General features: G+C 59.1%; 1 protein-coding gene across 2 annotated transcripts in view; it reads right to left on the bottom strand.

Annotated features, from left to right (window-relative positions):
* The window catches only part of SHANK3 (SH3 and multiple ankyrin repeat domains 3), a 396,403-nt gene extending 384,082 nt beyond the window's left edge, over positions 1-12,321 (bottom strand). The window contains exons 1-2 of one of the 2 annotated variants that reach the window (XM_069801392.1): positions 12,238-12,321; positions 3,113-3,162 (exon numbers count right to left, since the gene is read on the bottom strand). The gene's annotated coding sequence lies outside the window, so the exon portion shown is untranslated. Of the gene's footprint in view, positions 1-31; positions 185-3,112; positions 3,163-12,237 lie in introns of those variants that run through there. The other variant, XM_069801393.1, reaches the window with a different exon arrangement.
* Positions 12,322-12,815: the final 494 nt, after the last annotated feature.

The raw sequence follows: 12,815 nt of genomic DNA, 5'->3' as shown, positions 1-12,815 counted from the left end.
ACGACCCCTTGTCTAGGAGTGTATATCTGACCTGTTCCCAGGGACTCGGTGCTGCCCAGGTGCAGACACTATCCAGAGCTGGTGCTGGGGTGGCTGACACCCCAGAAAAACATCCTGCTGCTGCAGGAGCCCAGAGCACCCACTGATCAGCCAGCCTGAACACACCGCCCAGCTTCTCCTGCTTAGCCCTTAGGTAATAGGATAAGGCCACCTCCATCTGTTTGTCTGGACTGAGACGCTAATCGCCTCTCTGTCATCCCTCCCCTCTCTGCACCCCTGCCCAGCCCTGCCACCAGCCCCGTCCCACCTCGCAGAGGCAGCACAAGGCAGAGCTGCTGCACTGGCAGGAGTCGAGGAAGAGGTTCCAGGCAGCAGCCGGCCAGGCAGCCACAGCGGGGACAGAGCGGGGCAGGACTGAGCCAGGCTCCTGACTCAGCCACAGCCTCCTGCAGACGCTGAGAAGCCTCTCTGTGTCCCACAGATTTGGGCTCCTGCTGTAGCAGGGAAGGATGGTCCTTCCCCTTCAGGGCTAGGAACAAAGCCCTGCAACAGGGATTGCCTTTGCCAAGCCCAGCTCCATGGGCCCCACTCCCACTGGGGTCTGCTGTTCTGCTGCAGAATGAGGAGGACCAGATCAGAGCACTGTCTTCTGTGGATTGATCTGCTGCAAGTGTTCAGAAATTATGCTGCCACAGCAATCAGATTTGGGCCCCTCAAGTCACGGATATGCTCTGGGACCAGGCAGGACTGACTTCATCGAGGAACACACAAGCCAGTAGAAGAATAGCTTGGATAAATGCCCACATCTCCATACAAATACAATTCATCCCCACCGCACATATTCCAACACTGCACCTGCCCTGCATTGGCAGCCATGCCTAGACAACTGGCACAGCCCTGCGGGGAAGCACCCCTCACAGCACAGCAGCTCCCCAGCCCTGAACCACCTGGCACGGCACAGCGACTCCCCTGTATGGAAACACGCAGCATAGCCCACGCAGCGCAGCCCACACAGCGCAGCCAGCCCCTGCACGGAAACACGCAGCACAGCTCGCACAGCTCGGCCCACGCAGCACAGCCAGCCCTGCACGGGCAGCCTGAATTATCTGGACGATTCACAAGGTGAAGTGGCAACACATTTCAGGGGTCCTGGAATGAAGCTGCAGGCTCAGAAAAGAGCCTGCTGAAGCCAGAAAAAGCACCCACCATTCTTGTGCATTAGCATTTTATGTTTCCTTTGTGTCATCCTCTGGTTTCCAAGCCTGCACCCTGAAGCTTGACATACACAGCTTGCTGCACACCACAGCTCAGCCTGCTTAGTGCACAGGGAGAAGGGGCTGGGTGAGGCTGGGACTTTATGAGCCCCAGCCCCACAGAGGTGTCCATATGGTGTGCACGTGCACGGGGGTCCCTCGCTTCTCAGCTCGTCCCTGCCCTGGCATGGGACATGGCAAACGACTGCAGTGAAGGAGGTTGGCAGGTCACAGCCTGGGGATGGGGGCAGAAGCTGGAGTCCTGCTCCCCCGCAAGCCCCAGCACTGGTTGCACTGGTGCACAGCGAGCAGTAGGTGGGAACACACCCTTGGGGACACACTCCAGGTGTGCACATCTGGAGTGGGAATAGCATCTGCCAGACCCTCCATTGCCAGGAACCAGCCGGTACTGTGCCAGGTAGGGGCTGGGGTCCTTGCAGGGCACCAAGAAACCCCTGTGAAGAGGGAAGAGAGAAGGCTGTGCAGAGGCCAGGGCAGTGCATGATTCAGAGCAGGAGACTGGGCCTACCACCAAGCAAAGAACGTAAGGCAGGTAGGGGACAGACCAGCCCCAGGCCATGGGCAGACGTTTGTTATTTCTCCACCTCCCACTCCCATGGGACATCTCTCCCCTACCTTTCCCCAGCTGTGTCTTACAGCTCAAGCTGCTTCTCCACCAGCTGTAGGCAGCAGCTTCCCCGCTCCCCTCTCCCGTGTTGTCCCTCATGCTTCCCTGTCCCCAGTATAGCTCTGGCTGCCCTTCCCTCCCTCTGTGCCAGGCTCTGGCCCTACCACAGTCACAGCAAGCAGCTGCTGCATCCCTCGCTGCCCATATCCATTCGGTGCCCTGGGAGGAAGCATGCACCGCCCCTGCCCTTGGCCTGGCATCCTGGGGTAGGGGCACCCACCATTGCTTTGCTTCCCTTTGTGGGACATGAGCTCTGGCACCTGCCAGCAACAGTGCTGCAGGTTCACTGTGCACACACGGAGCTGGCTGGCCTCACACCATGGCACTGCAACTCCCCTCATGCCAGCCTGACAGCAGCCACAGAGGCAGCACCAAAAGCCTAAATGACTCAGTGGGGGTGAAGAAATTGCCTTCCACAACATGCTGCACAACCGCATCCAGCTCCCATCAAGACCTTGCCCTGGTCTGTAGAGCACCGTGCATGCAGCACCCAGTCCATGAGCACAGCTGTGGGGTGACACGATCACCAGCCACACCAGTGCTGCGGATGGGCAGCACTTGCAAAGGGTCCGGTGTCCTCAGGCAGGGCAGGAAGAAGCCCCACTGCATGAGGCAGCACCTGAGTAGCCAGGGCTGGAAGAAGCACCCACACCAGTGTGATGTCCAGGAACCCTCCTGTCCTCTGAGACTGGTGGTACTTGTCCCAGACAGACAGTGGTACTGATCCCAGCTGGATAGGCCTGGAGGGATCCCATCAGAGAGGGCACCTTGGATCCCAGCTGGATGGGCCCAGGCAGACCTGGCTAACAGTATCCCCCCAGACCTTTCCTCTTGATGCCTCCTCAAAGCACGTCACGCAGTAATGACCTACCCCTGACTCCTATCTGCTTCTGCATCGCTTGCAGTCTGCCTGAACGCATCCTGTCCCCTCCAACCTGAGCCCTGCCATCCTTTGCCAGCCCTCACAAGCCCCGTTTCTGCCCTCAGCTCTCCACGTGGCTGCCCCTGAGCACCACAGCCGGTTCCCCGTCCCCACTGCCCCAGACAGTCCATTCCCTCCCAGGACAAGGCTGCAGGGCTCTCACCAGCCTGAGCCCTCTCCCTATCACCTCCTGTCAGGAGGCCCAGGTTGTTTCTGAAGGCAGAAAGGGAAGGACAGAACAGTGCTTACCTGAAATGACTGTCACAGGCACAGGGTCACAGCACTCCTTCTTCATCAACCTGCGGACAACAGAGAGCGAGGACACATCAGTGCAGCACACCGTACTGCACGCATGGCCCCCAGGCACACTGCACCCATGCAGACAGCAGGTTCAGCCTCAGGACAGCAGGGAGGTGTGGAACCCGCAGGGCTGGGAACAAGAACATCCCCAGAGCAAAACTCCTATAAGACACCAGGGAGAGAGGCAAGGTCACCTACAGCTTGCGCCAACACCTGCCACCCTGCCACAGCAGAGCATCCCTGGCCTCCCCACGTAAGCAGAAGCGCTGCGCCCCAAGCCCTGCTGCCCACATGAGCCCACCCTCACCCTGTAGACAGGCACGTCTGCTGCGACCCTTGCCCAGGCAGGCTGGAGGACTGGCAGCCTCCTGCCTCTGCTGGCCCCGCAGCACAACTCGGTGAGACCACGTGCGAGGGCAACGCAGCTTCCCAAGGGAACAGCCTGGGCTCGAGCACCAGGGAAGGCGGACGCAGCCACCCTGGGTCGGCGGGGTCCTCGAGCACCTCTCCCACCCTGGGTCGGTGGGGGTCCTCGAGCACCTCTCCCACCCTGGGTCATCTGCTCCCAGGCAGAGCTCTGGGCGGGATGCAGCCTGAGAGCAGAGGCAGGCTCAAGCTGAAATGCCAGCAATGCTAAGGGGCAGTTCCTTCACAGGGTCAACCCTCTTGTTTTCTTGTTCGGGATGAGTGACAGGGGACCAGGGCCCAGCTGAGCCCACCTCCAGAAAACAACATGGCAAGTGCCCCAGGCTAAATTCAGGAACAACTACGGGCAGCCAGGAAAAGAAGAAAGTGTATCCATAATGTCTTTGCTTTCTTATGTGCTGGAAATATGCATGCTCTCTCTCCTCGCTTCTCATTAAAGATCGTTTCTGGGTGAGCGGCTGAAATGGCTGCTCTGTTGTAGAAAATTAAAAATGTATGACTTGGGATTTCTTGGAGCATGCCTGTTGTGCTGCAGCTGGTGTCAGCAAGTGCAAGGTGCTGCGGGGGGAAGGGGCCATGGCAAGGATCCCGTTTTTGGAAAGAGCTCGTGGTGTGCCATGTGGGCAGCTGGGGTGCCACCAGGCTTTAAACATTTTATAACATATACTCCAGCCTCCACTGGCAGAGGGATCACAGGCACTGCGATGCACCTGGAAAACTTAGTGGCTATTGTGTGCCTCTGTAAAATGATGCTGCTGAGGTCCCAGTGGGGCTGTAGCACGATGCTCCGGACACAGCTGCCACTGCCCCATTGACTCCTCTCTTGAGAAAAGCTCACAGGACACCTGTGCCAGGAAAACAGAGAAAATCTACCACAGCTGTTTATGTAGGACCTAAACAAAACAGCACAGGGCATGCGTGTGACCTTCTTGGACATTTAGTGACCACAGTGAACTGAGTCTCTCTCCTGTCCCTTACCACCAGGAATACCAAGACTAAACAGGGCAGGCGGTGGGGCAGGATGTTGCTGTGCCTGCAAGGACATCAAATCTCAACGAGCACAGCCTTGCAGGGCTTAGGGCTGTGGGGTAACACCCCTGGCTGGGACACAGGCTGGGACACCTACACAACCTCTCTCCCATCCATGCACCATCCAAAATCCCTTGCTGCAGCACAGAACATGGTCCGAAGCCAGCCAAGGGCATAGACCAGCCCCAGCCCTCCCACCCTATCATGGTCAGTGATGCCAGGAGACTTGTTTGCTGCAATTAGGAGGCTCAGCTGGCGGGGGGGGGTGCCGCAGAGCAGGAACTCCTCATCCACCAAAGGTGTCTGCGGCAGCCCGTGCTCCGAGCTCACCCCGCCACCTCCGGGCAGCCTCAGCCCAGGGACATGGTGGGTTTGGACTGGAGCTATGCAGCATGGCTACAGCCACATGGCACCCAAGGCAGCATAACCCAATCACCCCATCATGCCTGGTGGCCTGACTCCACACCCTCTGGGCCTCTGCATGGACATCAGACGGACAGCTAACCGAACCACACACATGCAGCAGTCATCTGGAACGTGGGAGCCTTCCCCCGATACACAGCAAGGCCCCAGGTTGTGACAGCTGCTGGCACAGCTGTGGGACAATCCCGGGAGGCTGAACTGCGAGCTCCCAGCAGCACCTTGTCCTGACCCAGCCAAACACCAGCTGCACTTTACCACCATCCCCCCAGGTATGGGACGGCTGGGGCAGCACAGGCAGCACCGGGAGCAAAATGGGCAACAGAGGATGTGGGAATAGGTGCCTGCACAGCCATCATCCTGGGCAGAGCCCCACGTGTCTAATGGGTGCAGAACTGGGCACCAGGGCTCCCCAGGAAAATGCAAAACCAAGGGGACTCAGAAACAGGAGGCAAGAATGACCAAAGGACAAGAAAAACTGTCATAAGAAGAGAAAGGAAAGAGCGGAGATTGCTGCCTTAGAAGGAGGCAAATAAGAAGGGACACAGATAAAAGGCTGTAACATCCTGAACAGTCTGCAGAAAGGAGACAACATTTCTGCTCTTTTCATCTCACAGCATGAGGGCATCGGAAAACATCGTGGGATCTCGCACTAAGAAAAGGAAATGCTTCTCCACATCGCCCGTAACTAGGTGGTGTAGCTCACTGCCACAGGAAGCCCTTGAGGCCCAGAACAGTGCAAGTTCCCAGCCAGGTCTAGAGGCTTCTGTGGATGAGGATACCAACCAAAGTTACCAGCAGCAGCAATCTGACGAGGCTGTGCAGCTCCCTCCTGCAGGCTCGGTTGCAGCCTGCTGACAGCAGGATCACCCCTCAGCACAGGCAGCTGGTCCCCAACTCCCCAGGGCAGTGCCAGAGGTGGGCAAGGGCAGCGAGACAGTCCCAAAGGGTGGCTCTGAACTGCAGAGTGGCTCCCAGCACCACAGCAGCCTTGCTTAATCTCTAGCAGGATAGCTCTTCCTCCTGGCTCTCGTCCGCACTGTCTCCATCCCACCCTGACCTCCAGAGCAGACCTGGGCCAGCACGACAACCTCCTGGGCTCCTCCTGAGCTGGGCCCCTTGAGCACCATCTTTTCCATCCTCAGGTGACAAGGGCCCAGTGGAACGCTGACCATGGAAATTTACATCCAGTAACGTCAAAGGCACTGATCTGCATGGGAGGCAGCTCAGGAGATAAATTAAATGCTTATAATATGAGCATCTTCTTAATATGAGCATCTTCTCCCAACCCTGATAACAGGCAAAGGAGATTTATGAGTTTATTATTGGACCTGATAAATTAAACTCTTCACAGAAGAATAAATTATGCAGATGATCTGCGATGTATTTAGACTGCAGCTTGCACACCGCCAGGATCCTAGCCCTCACAGTCTCCAAGGATCCTGCTGTCTGTGGAGCCAGAGGGGCCTTGTTCAGACTAGCAGGGATTGCTTCAGGGAGACTGTTACTCCTTTTGCTCATGAATGGCAATTCTGCCTTTTGCTTGTCTAAGTCTGACTCTTTTATCACAAATGTCCAGATTCCCTGCTTTTCGTTCAGCTTCTTCCCTTTCCGGGATAAGAGGCAAGGACTGCAGACTCGCAGTAACCACAGCAGCTGGTCCCCAGCAGTCTAACAAACACAACATGATCAGAAATGACAAGTCAGTGGAAGTAAAACTGTCCCCAAGACAGAACTGGGAGCTGGGAAGCATCTGGAGACTGCTGTCTCAGGAGGGTTGTGGGAATGCCTCTCTGCACAGAGAGACATCCATGGGGTTACGATATGGCATGTGGGACACACACAGATGCTGTGATCAGGGTTCATACAGAGGGGACGTGCCCATTTCTGCCTCCTGAGGTCTCCTGGGGTCCTGACCCTGCAGACAGACAATGCCACTTGGTCCTTCTCACAAGCATCATCAAGGAAACCATCCCAACTGCTCCAGACAAGAAATGCAGACAGAGCCTTCCCTGGCAATAGGGCAGCCACAAACCCGGGTCAAGGGCTGCGGTGCCACAGGCAGACACCGCTGCACACCTCTGTGCCAGACCAAGCTCAGCCACTGGTCTGGCCACACTGCAGCCACATTGCCACCGTAGCAAAGCACTGCCTGGCACAGCCTGGTCAGGCACAGCTGCTCCACATGGCCCCCATGGGCCTGTGGGACTCAGGCTGGAGGTTAGCAGTCAGTCAGGGTGAGCTCAAGTATGGCCATCATGTCCCAGCAGGCTCCTGTCACAGCTTCAGGGATCTGCGACCCTGCAGAGGAGTAGGAGTCATCGAGGAAGAGTACAGCCTGCAGCCCCTGAGCCCCAGCATGTAATGTCCTGCATCCCCACGCATGCCGGGAGCTGTAGTACCTTTCTACCAAAGCCAGGAAACATTACATCATGCTGTAAGGACATGGCTGAGCCTCCGCTGAGCCTCCTCCAGGCAGGGGAAGGTCCCCCAGGCAGCCCTGCCTGTGGCCAGCTTCCGTCAGTGCTGAACAATAGCATCCAGGGCTGAGCACTTGCGAGGCCACTGCGTTTCCTGCCATTCTTTGCACTCCCCTGAGGATGTCTATAAAAAGCAGAAGAATCCAGACCTGGAAGTCTAAACCACTCCTTAAGTAAGCCAGGAATGCCAGCATCTCCCAGGGGAGGGAGCCTCGCAGTCCCCAAGGAGGGGGAGCAGCTGTAGGGCTGTGGGACACAGCCCAGGACCCATTGGTTCTGTCCTGGGGAGAAGCACAGCCCTGAACCAAATTGCGCCCTCGGGTTTCTCAGTTCAAACAAGGCTAAGCCAACCACCAAACCCACCACTCCCGACTGAGGTCTCTCTACTGTTCTGGAGCTTGCAAAGTCATCCACCTTGGCATGAAAGAGCAACCCAAAGAACCAGCTCCTTCCAAACGAGCAGCCGCTTAAAGCAGCGGCTGGGCTGGAGCACAATCACCTGGCCCTGCCACAGAAGGCTCGTGGCAAATCGAGGCTGCAGGAGGCCATTTGTGGGGCGCAGATCCTGCATACGTCCTGGGGGCACAGCTCTGCTTGGGGAGGGGCTCACTGTGGTGAGAAGCTGGCACTGATGGTCCCCTGCACTGTCACAGGCTCCACACAGCCCTGCTCCCACCCAAAGTCACCCGAGCAGTCACAGCTGAGTCCATACAACATCCAGAACCACAAACTCACAGAGCTGCTGTCAGTGAGGGGAGAACACGTTGCTGCCAGAGAAGATCTTTCAATATTTAATGTTAGAAGAGTCTCCTGGTCGACCTGCTTCTCGGGTTACAAAAGTCCCCATTTGTTCTGCTCCCCATGACGGAGAGGACAGCCTGACTGCTGGCAGTGGCACAGACACCCCATCCCCTGAAAGTTTGGGCTGATCCCTGAAAGACTGCCACAAAGCCAGCGCTGCCTCCCCTTCCCACGCTGCCAACAGGAGCCAAGACACTCATGAACCAGAGCTTTTGCCTGTTGTCACAGTTACAGCAGCTCAGCTGCATTTAGGAGTGGGATGGCAATTTACTCTTTGTGCTCATTTTAGCTGCACGGCCTCCCCCTGCTCCAGGTCTGCCATGGCAGAGGGCATTCCCACCCCACAGCACTGCCAGTCCCACAAGGCTGCCGAGCCCCCACTGCACCCCACAGCTCCTGCTCCTTGTGTCCCTGGTGCCGAGGGCAGAGCTACACCACCAGATCCCACCTCCTGGGCTAGTGGTCGGCGCCAGGCTGGGGAAGGAGGCAGGCAAAGAAGGCTGGACCGGGGCAGGGCACGGCTGGTCCCCCTTGCTGCCTGGGAAAGGGACCCCTATCCCTGCACCACGGCTCTGCTCCCTCACCTTGGTCCAGCTCCCCTCTCAGCCCCTCCTTGTCTTCTGCACAAAGGGAGAGTGGGACAGGAGCCAGGAGCACTGCCGGGTGGCTGTCCCTCCTGACACGACCTCCTGGCTGTGGCCCATCCCTGGAATGCCCCTCAGCCCCGAAGGCAGCTGCCAGGAGCAGCTCTGCTCCCACATCCCCACCGCACGCGTGCCCCTGCCCCAGCTCTCACAGGCGAGCTCTCAGCTCTACCCCAGACACCATCGCCAGCGTCTGGCCCAGCTCTGCGAAGCCCCACTGCAGCCACGCGCTCTGTGCTGTGCTCCAGGGCAGGACCTGCTGCCAGCACCCCTGGGCTCCTGCAGTGCCTCCATCAGGGAGCCTCACCCCACCGGGATGCCCCAGCTTCGCACATGCTTTAACCTGCTCTGTAAGACAGGAAGGGGAGCCCAGCCTGGCACCCAGGACCCCTCCCCACCCCCCACCGCGCAGACCCATACTCCGTTCCTCGCAGCTTGCACGCACGCACGTGCCTCACCATTTGCATATGCACTTACGCACTCCTGTGCGGAGGCAGCAGGAAGAATTTTTAGCTAGTGGAAATCTCAACAGAATATTCTGTAGTGGGCTGCTTGTGTGTCTGTGCGCACCTCCAGAACACAACAGTGGTTTAAGTGAACAATGCAGTACAAAACACAAACAGTACAGATATGCATTATTCATATCTTAATACTAACAATATTAAGAATACTTAGGTGTTAGATTAATATTTAGGTGTTACATGCTGTACAACAAAAAAAACCCCAACGGTTATTACCTGAAAAAAGGACCTTGTAATAGTCTCCTTTGTGCCCTTTTTTGCCCTCAGCTCCTTCTGCCACATACCTTGCAAGTTTGGCATAGCGAGCAAAATCTCTACAGAGGGCTACTGTGCAGGTGCAAAATGCACAAAGAACTTTGTAATGCATTTAAGTGTTAGTATAAAAAGAAATTATGGAAAGTTGTTATGTGTTGTCTCCATTACCCATGTGTCACTATTGAGACAGAATGACAAGGAAAGTTTTTAGTGAAGTTAAAGTTCTGGGGCACGAGGTTTGGGGGGGGGGGGGGGCGGGGCAGTGGAAAGACCCTACCGTGCCCCAGGCAGGAGCCATCCCTGCCCCCACACTGGCAAGTCGCGCCCCAAGCCTCCTCACCTGCACACAAGCAACGGACACACCATGCACTGCGCCTCAGGCACAGTTCCACAGTCCCAAGGTCTCTAGCTCCCACTCACACTCTCAGAGCATGGGGTCTTGTGCAACGTCCACATCTGCAAGGGCTGCAGCAAGCGTCACTTGGCCAGCCCAGCAGACACTGACCAAGAGCAATTGCACATCCTGGGCAAAGGCACCCTCCGGGACCTGGACCAAGAGAAGACCAGACCCCTGCAGAGGTTGGTGCCCAAGTCCTCGGCTCCTCTCCTTACAACGCAAGACTGGCACAAACACACCACAGCTAAAAGAACACCTTGTATGCTAACACGGCAAGACGTCTTCCTACCATGTCTTGCTACAGGTACAGTCGCAAAGCTAGCCTCATGTCTGATTATGTTTCTCAGAGATGTCTGACAGATGTAACCCTTACATGACTGAAGGCTTTGAGGATCCCTGTTCATAGACATCAAGGCAAGAAACAGCAGGTATGGTTCCTGTTTAAATCCTATTTGCTTAACTCCATTTCTCCCTTCATGCTAGCATCCTGATTTACACAAGCATCCACAGGCACTCATGGGCACCAGTACCTGTGCAGTCAAACCCAGCTCTGGAGTCTCCTGCTTCCTTGACCCAGTTTTGGAAGAGTAGGAGAGTGGCAGACTCACTTTTCCAGGAGTTCCCCAAGACATCAGGAGCAGGCAAAATTGCAAGCTGAGGCCCTGACACAAGAACACAACCACACAAATCCCATACACAGGACTGTCCAGCACATCCGGAGCCCAGAGAACAGCTCATTATCCATGACAGCCTGGGGCAGAGATGACTTACTACACAAGTTGTGCTTACACACAGACAACACAGCACACAGAAAAATGGTGTGCTGAGCATCATGCATAGGTATGTGCAAAGCCCTGATGGTAGATATACCCAATTATGCACAGGTACACAAGGACCACAAACAAACAGTAAGTTACAAAAAGCAATGCCATGCCTTCACCAGAAGTCCCCCTGCCTGCCTAAATGCTTCTGGGCCATAATGCAGGTGTCATGCTCCCCATCCTCTGATGCGCGCTCTGCCTGCATGCATGCTACCAAAAAGCAGGGCTCCTGTTCCCCAGCGCATACCCCCAACCACAAACCGTGGCCCTTACTTCCCAGCACGTACATGTCGCTGCAAACCATGGCATCTATCCCCAGGCACATTCAGCTCGCTGCATATCTCAGCCCTTATCCCCCAAAATAGACTCCCACTACAGCCACAGCCCCTACTCTCCAGTCCACATGCCCCAAAGCACATCACAGCCCTTAGGCCGCAGCACAGGCACCCCAGTCCCAACCAGAGCTCCCGTCCTGAAGTGCTGACATCCCACTGCGAGCCACAGCCCCTATCCCGCAAGACATCCCACTGCAAACCACAGCTACGGCCACCCCACACATACGTCCCAATGCAAGCCACAGCCCCGTTCCCCGAAACACATATCCAGCCGCTCACCACAGCCCCCAACTCCCAGGATGGGCACCCAACCACAAACCACGGCCCAAATTCCCCAGCACAAACCCGCCGGCCTGCACCCCACAGCCCTATGCCCAGCGCACACGCCCCACCGCAAGCCACAGCCCCCGCCTTGTAGCACACCAGTGCGAACCACAGCCTCTGCTCCCTTGCACGCCCCGCGGCCCCCCACCGCCCAGCGCTGCTACCCCCCCCCGCTTCCCACGGCCCCCGCCCACCCGGGCACCCCCCACACGGCAGCCCACAGCCCCCAGCCCCCGCCGGCCAGCCCGCCGCGGCTCCGCCCGCACGCAGGGCTGCTGCAGCCGCCTCTTCCCCCCCGCCCCGGCCGTGGCACCAGCCCCCGGCAGCCCCGGGTCCAGCCCGCCGGCGGGCAGAGCCCTCCCGCCCGTGCCCCGGCGAGCCGCCGTCCCTCCGCCCGAAGGCGCACCTGCGCGCCCGCAGCCGGAGCCGGGCCCGCAGCCGGACCCGGACCCGGACCCTCCGCGGGAGCCCGGGGGCGAGCCCCGGCGGCAGCGCCCGCCGCCCGCTCCCCCGCGCGGGGCTGACCCCGCCGCCCCGGGCGTCCGGCTGCGCTCCGCGCTCCCCCGCCCCGGCCCCGCCGCCACCCCCGCCGCCGGCCCTGCCCCGGGGGCCGCTCGTTACCTGCGGGGCGGCGGGCGGCGGGGCCCGAGCCACCATAGCCGCGGCGCGGCCGGGGGCAGCGGCGGCCGCCGGCAGCGGGAGGGGAGCGGAGGGGAGCGGAGAGGCGCGGCGGGCGGGGGCGGCGGGGCCGGGGCGGGGAGCGGCGTGCGCGGCGGATCCTCCGCGAACTCGGCCCCCGCCGCCGGCAGCGGGTGTTAGTTTAAGGAGTTGTCATGGCAACGCGGAGCCGCTGCGCGCGGGAAGGGGCGGGCGGAGGGAAACTTCAGAGGCGGCTGCTCCGGCCCCGACACCCGCACCGGCCGCCGCCGCCGCCCCCCCCCCCTTCCTCCCCGGGGGTCTCCGCCCCGCAGCCGCCACCGGCACCCCGGGGCTCTCCGCTCCCCCGCTGCCCGGCGCCCCGGAGCGCCCCCGCTGCTCCCCGAGTCCCCGGCGGTCCGGCCCACCCCCCCGGGCTCCCCCCGCTCCCTGGTGCCCTCCGGCACCTTCCGCCCGCCCCGGCCCGCGGGGACGCGCTCGGCCTTCCCCCGCCGGCGGCGGCAGCAGCCGCGGGCAAGAGCCGGTGGCCGGGGGCCGGGCAC

Source organism: Haliaeetus albicilla, chromosome 14 (assembly GCF_947461875.1).
Source record: "Haliaeetus albicilla chromosome 14, bHalAlb1.1, whole genome shotgun sequence".
Taxonomy (NCBI): Eukaryota; Metazoa; Chordata; class Aves; order Accipitriformes; family Accipitridae; genus Haliaeetus; species Haliaeetus albicilla.
The sequence above is the reverse complement of the archived record's forward strand: the minus strand, read 5'-3'. Positions and strand labels throughout refer to the sequence as shown.